The sequence below is a fragment of the Schistocerca americana genome, chromosome 2 (assembly GCF_021461395.2).
Source record: "Schistocerca americana isolate TAMUIC-IGC-003095 chromosome 2, iqSchAmer2.1, whole genome shotgun sequence".
Taxonomy (NCBI): Eukaryota; Metazoa; Arthropoda; class Insecta; order Orthoptera; family Acrididae; genus Schistocerca; species Schistocerca americana.
The window spans coordinates 773,578,890-773,596,419 of NC_060120.1; positions in this window are offsets into that span (position 1 = coordinate 773,578,890).

Genomic DNA, 17,530 nt, shown 5'->3' on the forward strand with positions numbered 1-17,530 from the left:
TTAAGTACGTGAACCCTGAGACAAAAGAACAATCAAAGATGTGGGCACATTCAAATTCGCCTACCAAACCAAGAAAAGCCTCGCAAGATTTTTCTGCCAGAAAACTGATGGCAACGGTGTTTTGGGATGCCAAAGGAGTGTTGTTGGTTGAATTCATGGAACGTGGTACGACCATTAATCAAGACGTGTACTGTGAAACAATAAAAAAGTTACGACGGGCTATACAGAACAAACGCCGTGGTATGCTGACTTCCGGTATCGTTTTTTTGCACGATAACGCCCGTCCTCACTCTGCTCGCAGAACAACGGCCCTTCTTGAGTCCTTCAAGTGGGACGTTATCAACCATCCACCTTACAGCCCAGACCTGGCGCCAAGTGATTATCACCTCTTCACGCATTTGAAGAAATGGCTCGGGTCACAGCGGTTTGATGACGACGAAGAGCTCAAAGATGCGGTCACAGGCTGGCTCCAGGCACAAGCGGGTGATTTTTATGCAGAAGGAATTTCAAAGCTTGTGAAGAGATACGATAAGTGCCTCAATCGCTATGGAGACTACGTAGAAAAATAGTGCAAAGATGTAGTTGTAAGATGTATATATTAAAATATTTTTATTTAACTTGGTGTATTTTTTTAAATCAACCGGAGGTTACTTTCTGAACGGCCCTCGTATAATGCCGAAGGTAATGGACAACCTTGTCTGATTGATCTTTCGATAGGAGTTTTCTTACTTTATCTATCATTAACAATGACTTGCGGCATAGCGTTGCCCAAAATATTCTGAATTACATTCATTAAATTGGTGCCAGAGCCCATTTTAACCATCAGTTTTTCCAGATATTTATGACTAACCTTATGGAAAGCATTTATAAAGTCTGTTAATAAAATCACTGCTTTCTTTGATATATCAGTTTTTGTGTACAAAATAAATCTCTATATGCTGCTAAGACATCAGAATGGCACAGATTTGATGTGGAATAATCACTTTTTCCATTGTTTGGTTTAATCTCACAGAAAAGCACCGAGTGGTTAGATTAGAGTCAATATGAGTAATGTGATTGGATTTAGATTCTGTAGATTTGGTGTTTTTTAGTCTTTTATATCAATGTGATGCATGTTCTTATAAATTCTTACAGATTTCATTAGCACTCTCTAGCTATAGAAGCAGTATGGTTCAGTATTGCTGCGTTGGTTATCCAACGACTTATTGAGTCCATACAACATCAAGTAGCTGCACTACACTGGGCAAAGGAAAGTCTGACACAATATTTGGCGCTATCCCATGAATTTTGTCACCTCAGTGCACTGTAAACGAAAACAAGGAATATTCAATTTGAATATTTTATTTGTAAAGAATAAAATAATTAAAAAATTATTTGTGGAAATTAACCTGGTAAGAATTGTTTAGAAAGATGACAGATCCGGAACGAGATTTTCACTCTGCAGCGGAGTGTGCGCTGATATGAAACTTCCTGGCAGATTAAAACTGTGTGCCGAACCAAGACTCGAACTCGGGACCTTTGCCTTTTGTGGGCAAGTGCTCTACCAACTGAGCTACCCAGGTACGACTCACGCCCCGTCCTCACAGCTTTGCTTCTGCCAGTACCTCGTCTCCTACCTTCCAAACTTTACAGAAGCTGTCCTGCGAACCTTGCAGAACTAGCACTCCTGAAAGAAAGGATATTGCGGAGACATGGCTTAGCCACAGCCTGGGGGATGTTTCCAGAATGGGATTTTCACTCTGCAGTGGAGTGTGCGCTGATATGAAACTTTCTGGCAGATTAAAACTGCTTGCCAGACCGAGACTCGAACTCGGGACCTTTGCCTTTCCTGGGCAAGTGCTATACCATCTGAGCTACCCAAGCACGACTCACGCCCCATCCTCACAGCTTTACTTCTGTCAGTACCTTGTCTCCTACCTTCCAAACTTCTTTCAGGAGTGCTAGTTCTGCAAGGTTCACAGGAGAGCTTCTGTAAAGTACTTTTTATTACAATTTACTTGACTTAAATTTCGATCTTAGGTGAGATGTGACAGTTATATCTTTTTCTTTCTTAGCTCACATAAGTTTTCTTGAATAGACAGTGATGCATTATTGAACAGGAAGCAATACTTCTAATGACAAGAAAAGAATTTACGTAGTGTTTAGACTGAATCATAATAATGTTAATTTAGTTTCTATATCCATGAGTAAAAGGGAGAATCTCTGTTGCAATCGGTTCAGCTGCCATTGTGGCCATCTCATTGAGATAATTACTATTTATGTTTATCATATAGAACTACTTATTTTATCTAGACAATGTCTGTTTTGTCAGTGTGAGCTCTCTTGTAGTCACACTATTTACTCGAAGTCCAAGAATGGCTGACGGACTCTGGTTGGAGAAAATTATAAAACATATAAGAAAAGATGAAAATGTGCAAAGTATATTTTAAAAAGTTTAAAAATTGTAGAAAAATCACCAAAAATGTTAAAAAACTGTAAATAGAGAAAAATATAGTTTTACAGTACTTATCTCTTTTGTGACTATGTGAGTGCATGTTTAAACAGAATAGTTTGATGTTTGACCTATCGCTAGGTGTTCAAGTCATACTAGTTTTAAGTGTGAGTTCCACCTTTTTCATTTTAGTGCAGCTCTTCGTGATGAACATTTTAGAACCACTCACTTCATAGCATTGTTAAATTATTTCAACTATATATATATATATATATATATATATATATATATATATATATATATTAGGTCTCCTGTTTGGATGGAATTTCGGTGGTAATGTTAATAGTAATAGTGCAAGGGAAACTGCACTTCTGGAATAGCTGTAATCAGTACTGAAATGTAATATGGAGATTTTCACCCAGTATTGTTAGTGAAGTAGGAATATTCAGTCAGTCCTGTAATGTAAAGCAAATATTTTTTTTTCAAGCACTACTGTTATTTGTAAGACCAAGAGCTCTGAATGTGTGTAAAACAGTAACAAGAACTGCAAATTTAAAAGCAGTATTACTATGTGTATTGTAAAAACAAGATTTGTGAATGTAAAGCAGTATTACTACATTTACATCTGAGTAAAAAAAAAGTTGTTCGTTACCATACATCTTTTTTGTTATTTCAAAAATCCATACCATCACAAATGCGTGTAAAGGCTGTACAAGACACACAATGTATTGGTTTGAAGCATGGGGGAGATGCTGTTTAAGATGGAGGAAAAAAATATGTGCAATAATTGCATGGGATTTTTCCAATCGTGCTGCATGTATAGGTTTTTGGGAACAAGGAGTGCGTGATCATGTCTGCTTCCAAAGACATACAGCAAACTTGTCTGTAATTGTATCACTTGTGTTTGAACAAACAGACGTAGGATTGGGGCATAGTATCTAAGTGTAAGGTAGGCAGAGAGAAAGAAAATACAGAATGTGAGGTAAAAAATTCATTTACATTCATTAATCCAACTTAAAAGTAATTTTACTTTTTCGTAACCAGACACAACATTACTTTCAAACATCTTTTTCTTGAGCTGATGGATAGCAGCGCACCTGTAGAATTCCAGGTCTTGAATAGACGCAAACTTGAAGATACAATGCATCTATGTGATCGTCTTCTCTCCCTGACAAAAATGATAGTAGCAGGATGATCGAATATTCGAAGTGACTTCGTCATATCTTTATGAGGTATACCAGGATCGTTCCAGTGGAGTCCATGGAAGAAATGTATTAGCCACTTTGCACTCTTCTGTGTTTTAGCATAATGCACATCCTTGAGAGGCGTTGGTGATGCAACCTTGCTATGAATGTCTGTATTATACCACCATCTTCTGTGTGTGCTATGAATGGAACATCTTTAAATGTGAATTGTCTGCACTTGTCATTGTAGAAACCTTGAACGTCAGCAACGATGTTCATATTCTAAGCTGCCATTGTAAAATGCTCTGAGCATGGCACAGCAGTTGGTCATTTATACAGCACGCTGCACAACGCCAGGAAGTGGGCAGTAGTTAATCACACAGTCATGTATAACTAGAGCACACGGCACAGAGTGTTCTGGGAAATTTGATGATGATTCAAGATCGTTTCAAACATCTATTGATTGTGATTTAATCATCTCATTCTGCTTAGAACAGTCTGTTACGATGACTAGTGCCAGCTCCTTGAATTTCTGTTGACTGAATAGGCATCCTTCCTCTTTAACACCTTCATAGTAAGAAGCGTAGAATCTTGCATGTATATCAAATACTAGACTGGATTCATTCTGGTCACACTGTAGCAGAACATCTTTAAATGTGAATTGTCTGCATTTGTCATTGTAGAAACCTTGAACGTCAGCAATGATGTTCATATTCTAAGCTGCCATTGTAAAATGCTCTGAGCATGGCACAGCAGTTGGTCATTTATACAGCACGCTGCACAACGCCAGGAAGTGGGCAGTAGCAGAAAACTGTCTTGTGAACAGAATTCAGAATTCAAATATACTCTCGAATTAGTTAAATTACAGTTGTCAAACACGGTGGAATCATTTGCTAAATTCCCCCTTCTGTTCGTCTGAAATGCAAGTATAGTAAATCTTGGTATCTCTAGCTGCATGGAGGTTTTAATGTCCCATGGTTGTCTGCTTGCTGTTGGTACCAATCAGTACTCAAAAACCTCCCACAAGTGGAAAGTTAATGGCAGAATTGTACCAGTATTCCGAATTTTAACAGTTTCAACTACTCCTCGTCTGGCACAGGGGTGTGTGGCATTTTCCATACAATTTTATTGATGATCTGAATCTCATCTTGAGCTTCTCTAATGTTCGAGTTGCTACTCATTGCTCTCCATACCAGAGTAAGTTCCTGTTTAGCACTGCATTCATAAGAACTCGCTGCATGTCCTCAAAGTATCCCATAAGCATTTTTAGAGGTACTTATGCAGTAAATCGGCGGTGCTCTTCCTCAGCTTTGCCCATAGTCTCGTCTATGAACCATCCTGCATTTCCTAAATCATTCAGATCCGAGGGTGGTGATGAGATACATGTTTTAAGTGTTAATGCTACATCTATATTAAGTGTATGATCAATCTCTGCCCCATTCAGTTCATATTGTATTTCCTGGAACAGGAATACCAAAGCATTATGTGTAAGCTTTGATTCCAACTGTGTGACTACCATCATTTTTCTTAAATGATCCATCCAAATATATGAATCTCTTGCATGAAAGAGTTAAAGCGTCTTGGTGCTGGGTGACAATTCCAATTTCATCATTCCTGTTATTTGTCGCTGAAGTGTAAGATTTATGCGAAAAGTATTCCTGGAATATGACTTGCTCATCATATTCCACTGTGTGAGATGTATTGAGCGACGACGTCATTGCGAGGTTTCAGGCCTACTGATTTAATAAATGCGTAGTTCACACATACTATCACCTTGCAGTTCTGTTGCAAAGTGTTGTGCTGTGCACTGTGTGAAATAGTTTTATACCTAATGCCCATCCTGTCTTAGACGTAATCGTAAAATGATTTCCTTATCACAAAAGCCAGCAAGCTGGTTATACTGGTCCACAATATGCAGTCCCAGGTAGTCCAGTGTCTGAACTGTCAGTGGAAGATATACGATTTAGTAGGAGTCTCATCAATTTCATACCCAGTTCCAACCGATGGGAAGAATCCATAAAGTGAATGAATAAATCTATCGTTGAGATATGAGATTTTTGTAATGTTGCACTCAACATGGATTGCACTGACAGGGAGAATATCCACTGTCTGATCAGATTTGTAAAATCTTCAAAACCTGTCCCTTTGTGGGTACCTTCTTGGAACTGACTCCAGACAGTGGAATAACTAGCATGGTAGATTTACGTGACATGTTTCACACTCCATCTGTCTGGAGCTCCATCAAGCATAAACCACATGTTTCCACTTAACCATCGGTTATATCACCACAACAATCTCATGTCTGCTATACATCGATAAGGGGTGCTACCCTACTTGACATGCACGCATCTGGAGAGACCTTGTACACTTAGATTTGTGTCATAATACTGGTTCAGAACAGCCTCCACTGAGCAGTAGTTCTGGACACAGCTTGCTCTGTTCCTTCACAAGATGTGGAAAGTAGCAGGTACAGTTCCCTCCTTCTTCTGGTCAGTTGCAGATTAAATCGGCGACTGTGTTGCAGGGAGGGCTGGCCAAGGACAATGTGGGCAGATCTTTCAATCTCTGATGTGTCCTATGAATGCGAGAATGCTCTGTGAGTCCCATCCACATAGGGCATTATGGTTAGCTGTAATCGTAAATTCCGCACAATGATCGATGTGCCAGATAACCTAACTGCATCGCTATAGGACGATTTCTGGTATACTTTGGTGTTTATGACCAAATGGAGGTACTGCACAGTCATCTATCTGTATTTGCAGTCTAGTATAAGACATTCACAAAGTAATGGAACGGTGGGTTAATGATGATACAGAAACTGGGAAGCATTCTACTGGGTCATTGGATGGCATCGAAATTACGGAACAAGTTGTAAAATTGCAATAATTGATCGCAGTATCAACTGTGGTGTTTATTACTGTACATCATCCCATATCGACAGTGTATTTCCCATCCTATTCGTTCAGTGGTACACTGTTGATCACCACATAACAAAATGACTGACTGACACTACTTGTTTCAGATGCAGAGAGCCTTGGTGCTACAATGGACATACGTAACTTGTCACTGTGGAACATGAGATTAAACGTAGAGGCCGTCACCTTTCGACTGCTATTTGGAGACATTCCTCAGTGCTGCATACATGTCCTTTTTCCAAATGCTGCAATGCCCGCCCCATATTTTTTCACTAATAAGATAGCAGTACATCTTTTTATTTCTAATACCCCACACCATTGCGAACAGCACCTTCTGGGGATGATCAACCCTGAAACAGTGATTGTGAACATAGCTGTAATATAAGGAAACGATGCTCTTTGAAATGGAACATCGAGAGACCTGTTGTCTTGTCATTGTGGAAGATGAGATTAACAGTATAGCTCATCACCTTCGAACAGCTGTTTGGAAACACTCCACAACGTCGCAAACTCTTCCAGTTTCCATATCTTGCGATGTCTTCCACATTTTCTCAAATAAGAAACATAACCCCTGTGTTTTATTTCTAGCATCCTGTGTGTTGTAGGAGCAGCATAGTTTGCACCATCCGATGGTCAGCTTTCTGTAAGAGCCAATGGATCACAATCTGTAAATGTTGGATTAGCACCTGACATATACCATGAAGTCATGGTAGAAAAACAAAATGTATGGTGGTGTACAAAGCTGTAGTCATACACTTCTTGGATGTGTTACAGCAGAAAAACAATGTATCAAACTGATTATGAAAGTACAACACAGGAACACTCTCTTGTTACTCATAGATTGTGTGATATGGTCTTCCTCCAGTAAAGGTGACAAAACTCTACACAGGTCTGTAGGCGACTTCGATCACTGGCTACCAGTAATGGACCAGTACATGTATGTGTAGATAGCTGATGTCAACATGCAGACTGTATTTATTTTTTTGATGTATTAGAAGCGAAAGATACAGTAAAATGTCAAAGGAGGTTCTGTTACAAGGAGTGGTATGACTGGTTAAAGTTTGGATCCAGATGTTTCATAGTTTCTTTTTACCTACTCTGAATGTTACAAAATAATGACGAGGAGTGCTCTCGGACGTAATAAATGATGGTACAGATGCTCATCTGTATCGGTATTTCATGCATATGAAATGAGTGCAATGCTACTGTGCATAACAATTTGTAATATGAACACATGTAACACTCTTAAACTACACCGATTTTGCTCATAAGACTAATAAAAATCGACTGTATCTATTCTCGTGCAATCATGACTGTTTTTATTATTGTCATCACAATTGTGTGTGTAAAAATGTGGATTACCACAAGTCCAGTGATATTTCATACTTCATAATCTCTAATTATAAAGTAACCACCACTTGAATTACAGCTCGTTGTGGAATCTGGAAATAATAGAGTTTTTCCCTACATGTGATTAGATTGTATGAAACAGGCCGTTCTGTGACGATCAAATTCATTACGAAACAACAACACAGAATATGCTGCTAATGCGAATGATGGTCTGCTGTGTGACAGAAAGCTTACACACTGGTCAGTAGAGCCGAGTCGTGGAGCAGAAACGTCGTATGTCTGCACACAGACGGTATTTGTTTTCTATGTATGAGGAGAATCTTAAAGGGCTCTCTACTGGATAGCGTTAGGAGGTTCTGTTACAAGATATGCTCTCACGATTTGTTTTTTCGTTTCTTAAACATCAGAGAGATATACCACTGCACTGGTAACACAGGACCTGCCATAGTGTACAAAGCAACAACATCCTTTTGAATTATAGCTTCTTGTTGCCGAATGTAAAAAGATTGTGTTTTTTTCTGATACGTGAGCAGATAGCACGAAACGTTGTATTCTGTGATGTTATTCCAGTTGTCTGAAATTTTTGTAATACCCACATCCATTTATTTATAGACACTGACTTGATTGCAGGGGATACTCTCAAACGATGTAATTTTGGCCATCAAACTGAAAAAAATCGCTCAACATAGACGTTTCGTTAGACTGTACGGTTTTACGGTTTTTTTCCTTCGGAATTTACATTCTCGCTTTTTCTTCACACCAGTAAAAGTTTCGAAATAACGACGACATGCTGCAGTGATCGGTAGTTTTTGCAGCAAAATAGTGGAAGTTCTTTCGATTATATGGAGGGTAGACATGTATAGGAGACATGAGATAAGTTAATACAGCTGGCAGATGTATCACTATCGAACTTCGGCCTCTGCGGTTTGATCATCTGTTATCAGCTGCAGTGCTGTAGTTTTCTTTTTCACTTTATTGGATGTCACAAAGTAATGGGTGGCGGGAGGGTGGGGGAGAGTGTGATGTGAATTGTATCCTGCAGTCGAACGTAAAAGAATGACTGCACAGATGCCGTTCTATATTGATAATTCAAACAATGTAACGCCCTCTTGTATGATAATTTATAATTTGAATATGATGAATGCTCTCAAACTATACCGCTTTTGCTCATAAAATTAAAAGAAAACGGACTGCACCTATTTTCGTGGAAAAAGGATTGTTTTTTTATTGACGTCGCTATTATGTTTTTTTTAATAGATGCTCGCTTATGAGGGGCATGGTGACGTTAAATACACTTGTTACAGTGAAATTTCCTCCCTCTTATAACGGCGTGCGAGTGCGAGCGGTGCTACTTGATGTGTGGGGGCAGTTGCAGCAGCACTTTTAGACAAACAACAAGCAGTCAGGAAGCCATCATTTATCTCACTTTGTTCTGCGGCCTGCCAGCGTCGCAGCCTATTGTATATGTCTAGCTTTTGCACTGACTGCCTGGACTGCCTGCTCAGCTGTAGAGGTAAGGCCTCAGGCTATGACTGGCCGAAGCCTCTGCTCCCAGATATGACAGGGGTCGCAGGCAGCAGAAGCAGAGGCAACTGCCTTTTTCCCAAGCAGGGAACGTTAGAAATAGCGACCTGGAGAATTTTCTGGAATATCATTGTTGTTCTGGGGGGAGGGCGGGCGGGAGTAGTCTTTCTGAGAAATGCGTTCAACAGATAACAGGAAGTGTTCTGTTCTTTTTGTCTATCTGTAACTGATTTCTGCAGACCGGAGACAGTATCCGACTGTCACCGGATGGATCTCATCGTGTACCATCCGCAACATGATACAACAGTCCTGCATCCCTATATTACAGTGAGGAGAGGGAAGGATGAGGGGTGATGGGGGGGGGGGGGGGGGGGGGGCGGAGGTAAGACTGGTTCTAAGTTGGTTAGTTCATGGTTTGAGATAGATCCCAGTAAATTTTACAAATCTGAGCAGAACAGTGGATAGTCTCCCTGCCAGTCAATCCTTGTTCAGTGCAACATTGCAACAAACTCATATCTCAACAATAGATTGATTCATTCAATTTACGTATCTTTTCCATCGGTTGGAAGAGGATATGATTGCTGAGATACCTACTAACTCTATGTGCCTTCCAATGACAGTTCAGATATCGAGGAGAAACACATGCTACTGCCATGTCTCTCTCCTGGTGTAATCGTCTAGGATCGGTTTTTGCAGTAGATGTGTTATTACAATGATTTTCTTGATCCTTAGTACATGTGTGGATTATGACCCATTGTTTACGAGTGCTGGTATTTCCATGACAATTTCGATATGTAATTAGAACTGTGGAGCATTTTCCATCACTTGCTTTAGTGTGTATTGTCCTTCCTGAATTTCGAACACCAGTGCTGCAGGGTGTTTGCAGAGCAATGCAGTGGGAAGCATCTACAGCGAACTTCGACGTCAAACAGCAACAGTCGCAGTCCTCAACTGTAGATTGACAGATAATACACTTATCAAACTCCTCTCTGTCCAACATCAACATCTTGTCAGTTGAACATATTTCCTACCAAAAGTATAGTACCTTCCACTCTAGCCTTTTTCTTGCCAGCTTTTAGGTGAAGGGATCATCGTAGGTAGTGTCTGAGAAGCTGTGCCATTAGTTTTGAGTGGTGTTGTGAACTTTTTCCCCGTAGGATAACACTAGTTGTATGACATCGTCAATTTTTGAGCTTCATTGCGATTTTAGGCGCTCTTTGTGTAGCGCTATGCACACAGTTGTGTAATTAGGCCCAATCTTTTGAGTAATAACGTTATTAGGAGCGATATTTACTTCAGTTTCCCACCCAAAATAAATAAAATACGCTAACCTAACCTTCCTCTCCTGCATCTGGACAGTTTCCTGTGTAAGGGGATGCAGTTAGACTTTCTGCCCAGAAGGACCAGGGTTCGAGTCCCAGAAAGGGCATCACCGTTTTGAATTTCACGTAAGTTCCGAGGTTGGGGGTGGGGCGGGACATCAGCAAAGCCTTGGGACAAAGAGATTCCCATCATTTTTGAAATTCCCTCTATTTTTTTAATTTCCCACCAAAATTCGAAATTCCCAACAAAATTCGAAATTCACACCAAAATTCGAAATTCGCGTCAATAGGGCCGGTGGAGGTGGGGGAAGAGGGAGGGAGGGAGTGGGGACCCACATGCCAGCTGGGGAAAACCCATGACTTCATCCAAGGGTATGAGTAGGGGTGGGGTAGGAGTATTTAACTGATAAATTTAATTAATTTGCATATAAATTTGTTAGCAAAAGTGCACAAGTACTGTAAGCATCCCACTACTTACGTATCCTGGGTTTTCTTAGCTGTCTCACTGTTTATGGGAAATTGCGCCGATTCTTTGGCGAGACTACGGTTTCGGCACTGATATGTAGTCAAGATGGATATGAAATGTTATAGAACTATACTATAATAATACTTTCAGTCTGTTACAGTCGCTTCCTCGTTCAGCCCTTTCCTAACTACAGAAAGGAACCAATCTGACACCTTGGCACATGGATTCACTCGTCAATTGCCAATAAATAAATATGGGAGCAGTACATCCGCTCTCATCCGTCTCCAGTTGCCCTCTTGTTGCACAATGGATTCGCTGCAGAAGTTTTGAGTAGCAGTGTGGGAAAAGAAACTCAGAATGGCTTGCTAATTCTGCATCCAGTTTTATATGACAGAGCGTATATATTCTAGTGCCTGACTCCACTCGTCAGCTTTGAGCAATGACGACATACCTCAGGCAGAGACGCTACACATAGGTAATCTATGAATGCAACGGATCCTACTCGTAAACAAACGAAGGTAGCGTACGATAAAATAACAATCACATTCACACAGTTATTTACTTAGTTACGAATTAAATCGAAACGAACTGCAGATAGGAAAATAATTAAGAATAGGAATTAAAAACAAATTTTCATGTCAGGTAAGAAGTATTCACACAATTTATGCGACTAAAGACAAGCACAGAGAACCTTTAAATTGCGTTACAGTAAAGCACATTATGAAGTCATACTGTCGTAAAACAGCGTTAATATTATATCAAGTATCGAAACCAGCGCGAGAAGCGCAGAAAAACGGAAAAATTAAACTAATTACAACAAATACGAAACAGTAGCATAAAATGTGGAGAAAATGACACACTAAATTCTAAAAGAAAAGCCAGTACATGACAAACGAATATCTGCAAAAAATGAAGAATTTTGTAATAGATAACTAGAATTAACCTGTGTAGGTAAATTCCAGTTACAGATTCCAATCGCTCGATGATTCATATGTAAATTATTCTTGGAACTGTATGCACTGAAACGTAATACCATTTCTACATTTATAATTGCCTTCTAAAACTACTGCAGTGTATAACACTGTATAGGTCAATTCTAGTTACCCATTCCAACTTTTCGATGGTTCATAGTTTTGGACATTTATGAGGTAAGTCTGTGGACTATGCTTTTGTAGAGTTTCTTGTTTTCTTATTGATCTCAGAACTACTACGAAAAGCTAATAAATATTGTACGCACAGCTTCCAAATTTATCTCTTTTTCATAGTAATGAAGATAGTAATACCATATGTAGAAAACCTTTAATACTTCAGTTCACACTCTTGTTGTTAGAAGGATCTAAATAACGACCCGTGGAATGGTTGGCATCAGTAACTAGAATTAACCTATATAGGTCACCTTCAGTTACCGATTCCAGTATTTGTTAGACTCTCCCTTTTTTGTCAGTTTTCGTTACTTGTATAGTCGTCCCATTAGATTTAACAATTAGTACTAAAAGTTAATATTAGATCAGTTTCTTTCAAAGACTGCCTCTACGTAAAGCCTGTGCCTTAGGTACAACGTCATTGCTCATAGCCGACGAGTGGAATCGGACACTAGAATTGACCTGACAGAGCTACTGTAGTATGACTGGAAGGACGCATTGATGGTGTGTATACCTATACATCCTATTAACCATATCAGTCAACAAAAGAAAATGTCATTTTCTGCATTATAAGAGATGGGTAAAATTTCTAGGTTGAAAAGAAATTTACTTTCTGTGGTTGGGACCTTCTCAAAGTTTGTGGGTGCAACACAGCGCTACATATTATCACAGTTCTATGAATTCTGCATTCCAGTCGACATGCTGCACAGAAATGTGCCGAACTGGAAAAACGAAGATTACCCTGGCACAGTCCTAAGCTCTAAAAGTTGATTCATCTGGACAGTTCGAGGATAATTTTGGGAGGTTTCCCACATTCATCTGATCGTATATTGGATCTGGGATACACCTCTCCTAGCCAACCCAACAATAAAGGAGCTTGCAAAACACATTTCGTTCAATTTCAGTTTCACCAGTCGACACTATAAAATAGAAAACATGACTAATGCAATAAACCTATAGTGTGAAAAAATGGGAAGTCGATTCCAAGTTCCTCCACTTTGAGGGGCATCAATATGACATTTTTGTTGACATCTAGCAGAATTTTTTAGTTCTTTTTTTATTTTCGACTTTTAGTTTCCAGTATTGACTTAACAATATGCGACCATGAACAGATGATCTCTGGGATCATTTTATAGTTTTATTTCGTAACTCATTGAATACACTGAATTTAATCATAGAAGGGTGTAGTTTCAGATCGTTGAATCAAAAAGGTGGGATCCACAGGATATATGTTGCATGTTGTTGTGGTCTTCAGTCCAGAGATCGGTTTGATTCAGCTCTCAAGGTTACTCTACTCTGTGCAAGCTTCTTCATCTACCCTTACCTACTGCAACCTACATCCTTCTGAAACTGTTTAGTGTATTCATCTCTGGATCTCCCACTACGATTTTTACCCTCTACGCTGCCCTCCAATTCTAAATTGGTGCTCCCTTGATGCCTCAGAATATGTCCTACCAACCGATTCCTTCTTCTAGTCAAGTTGTGCCACAAATTTCTCTTCTCCCCAATTCTATTCAATACCTCCTCATCTGTTATGTGATCTACCTATCTAATCTTTAGCATTCTTCTGTAGCACCACATCTCGAAAGCTTCTATTCTCTTCTTGCCTAAACTATTTATTGTCGACATTCCACTTTGATACATGGCCACACTCCATATAAATACTTTCAGAAATGACTTCCTGACACTTAAATCTATACTCGATGTTAACAAATTTCTCATCTTTGGAAACGCTTTCCTTGCATTGCCAGTCTACATTTTATATCCTCTCTACTTTGACCATCATCAGTTATTTTGCTGCCCAAATAGCAAAACTCATTTACTAATTTAAGCGTCTCACTTCCTAATCTAATACCGTCAGCATCACCCGATTTAATTCGACTACATTCCATTATCCCCATCTTATATCTTCCTTTCAAGACACTGTCCATTTAGCTCAGCTGCTCTTCCAGGTCCTTTGCTGTCTCTGACAGAATTACAATGTCATTGGCGAACCTTAAAGTTTTTATTTCTTCTCTATGGATTTTAATTCCTACTCCAGACTTTCCTTTTGTCTCCTTTACTACTTGCTCAATATACAGATTGAATAACATCCCGGATAGGCTACAACCCTGTCTCATTGCCTTCCCAACCACTGCTTCCCTTTCGTGTCCCTCGACTCTTACAACTGCCATCTGGTTTCTGTACAAATTGTAAATAGCCTTTCACTCCCTGTATTTTACCCCTGCCACCTTCAGAATTTGAAAGAGAGTATTCCAGTCAACATTGTCAAAAGCTTTCTCTAAGTCTACAAATGCTAGAAATGTAGGTTTGCCTTTCCTTAATCTATTTTCTAAGGTAAGTCGTAGGGTCATTATTGCCACACATGTTCCCACATTTCTACGGAATCCAAACTGATGTTCCCTGAGGTCGGCTTCTACCAGTTTTTCCATTCATCTGTAAAGAATTCGTTTTAATGTTTTGCAGCCGTTGCTTATGAAATTGATAGTTCGGTAATTTTCACATCTGTCAACACCTGTTTTCTTTGGGATTGGAATTATTATATTCTTCTTGAAGTCTGAGGGTATTTCGCCTGTCTCATACATCTTGCTCACCAGATGGTAGAGTTTTGTCAGGGCAGGCTCTCCCAAGGCTATCAGTAGTTCTAATGGAATGTTGTCTACTCCTGGGGCCTTGTTTCGACTTAGGTCTTTCAGTGCCCTGTCAAACTCTTCACGTAATCATATCTGCCATTTCATCTTCATCTACATCCTCTTCCATTTCCATAATATTGTCCTCCAGTGCATCGCCCATGTATAGACCCTCTATATATTCCTTCCACCTTTCTGCTTTCCCTTCTTTGCTTAGAACTGGGTTTCCATCTGAGCTCTTGACATTCATGCAAGTGGTTCTCTTTTCTCCAAAGGTCTCTTTAATTTTCCTGTAGGCAGTATCTATCTGACCCCTAGTGATATGTGAGTCTACATCCTGACATTTGTCCTCTAGCCACCCTTGCTTAGCCATTTTGCACTTCCTGTCGATCTCATTTTTCAGACATTTGTATTCCTTTTTGCCTGCTTCATTTGCTGCATTTTTGTATTTTTTCCTTTCATCAATTTAATTCAGTATCTCTTCTGTTACCCAAGGATTTCTATTAGCCCTCGTCTTTTTACCTACTTGATCCTCTGCTGCCTTCACTATTTCATCTCTCAAAGCTACCAATTCTTCTTCTACTGTATTTCTTTCAATTCTTTCCCCCATTCTTGTCAATCGTTCCCTAATGCTCTCCCTGAAGCTCTCTATGACCTCTGGTTCTTTCAGTTTATCCATGTCCCATCTCCTTAAATTCTTACCTTTTTGCAATTTCTTCAGTTTTAATCTACAGTTCATAACCAATAGATTGTGGTCAGAGTCCACATCTGCCCCTGGAAATGTCTTACAATTTAAAACTTGGTTCCTAAATCTCTGTCTTACCATTATATAATGTATCTGAAACCTGTCAGTATCTCCAGGCTTCTTCCATGTATACAACGTTCTTTTATGATTCTTGAACCAAGTGTTAGCTATGATTAAGTTATGCTCTGTGCAAAATTCTACCAGGTGGCTTCCTCTATCGTTCCTTACCACCAATCCATATTCACCTACTACGTTTCTTTCTCTTCCTTTTCCTACTATCGAATTCCAGTCACCCAGCACTATTAAATTTTCGTCTCTCTTCAGTATCTGAATAATTTCTTTTATCTCATCATACATTTCATCAATTTCTTCATCATCTGTGGAGCTAGTCGGCATATAAACTTGTACTACTGTGGCAGGCATGGGCTTTGTATCTATCTTGGCCAAATAATGCGTTCACTATGCTGTTTGTAGTAGCTTACCCACATTCCTATTTTTTTATTCATTATTAAACCTACTCCTCCATTACCCCTATTTGATTTTGTATTTATAGCCCTGTATTCACCTGACCAGAAGTCTTGTTCCTCCTGCCACCGAACTTTGCTAATTCCCACTATATCTGACTTTAACCTATCTACTTCCATTTTTAAATTTTCTAACCTACCTGCCCGATTAAGCGATCTGGCATTCCACGCTCCAACCCATAGAACGCCAGTTTTCTCTCTCCTGATAACAAGGTCCTCCTGAGTAGCCCACGCCCGGAGATCCGAGTGGGGGACTATTTTACCTCCAGAATATTTTACCCAATAGGACACCATCATCATTTAACCATACAATAAAGCTGCATGCCCTCGGGAAAAGTTACGGCTGTAGTTTCCCCTTGCATTCAGCCATTCGCAGTACCAGCACAGCAAGGCCATTTAGGTTAGTGTTACAAGGCCAGATCAGTCAATCATCCAGACTGTTGTCCCTGCAACTACTGAAAACGCAGATGCCGCTCTTCAGGAATCACAAGTTTGTCTGGCCTCTCAACAGATACCCCTCCGTTGTGGTTGCACCAACGTTACGGCTATCTGTATCGCTGAGGCACACACAAGACTCCCCACCAAAGGCAAGGTCCATGGTTCATGGGGGAGGATATGTTGCATACACTGTTGAAATACACTTACCACTTTGCACCAAAGCAATCTACCTTAAAGTACAGCGTAGTTAACTGTCAATTTTCGAGAAACAACAAGTTTTATGTACTGAGTGCCAAAAATTTAATTCTTAGGGGAGCTCACATTGTCAAACAAACCCAGTCACTTATATCCAAACTGTCAAATTTTGAAATTATCCCCTCATGGAAAAATTTCTGTAGATGTCCATGTCTCTATTTACTTTGATCGTTCATAAAATCCTGATTCCTTAATGATTTGGATAATACTTTTTATGTATTTGCAAAATGAAAACTAAGGACTCATCTGCAGATCAACAGCTGCAATTTCTTTCAGAAATTGGTGTAACCATACTAAGCAATGTGTGTTGGCTCCATTGAAGAAAGGGCTATACATTGCTTTACTTTCCTACATTTGCTGCTTGTCCACAGCAATGTTTTGGTCTTCTTAAACATAATGCCTCTGTAAGTGTTGATTTAAGATTGCTAAACTATTTGTTTCAGCAATGCAAAGTATGTCGTGTTAGTGAGCCTTCAACTCTCACTGTAACATTAACATCATACAATAAATCTGGTCTTGTACCTTGTGTTAAATTCAGCAAACTTACAACTATTACGCAGCATCTACATCTACACTTCGCAAACCACAGTGAAATACATGAGTG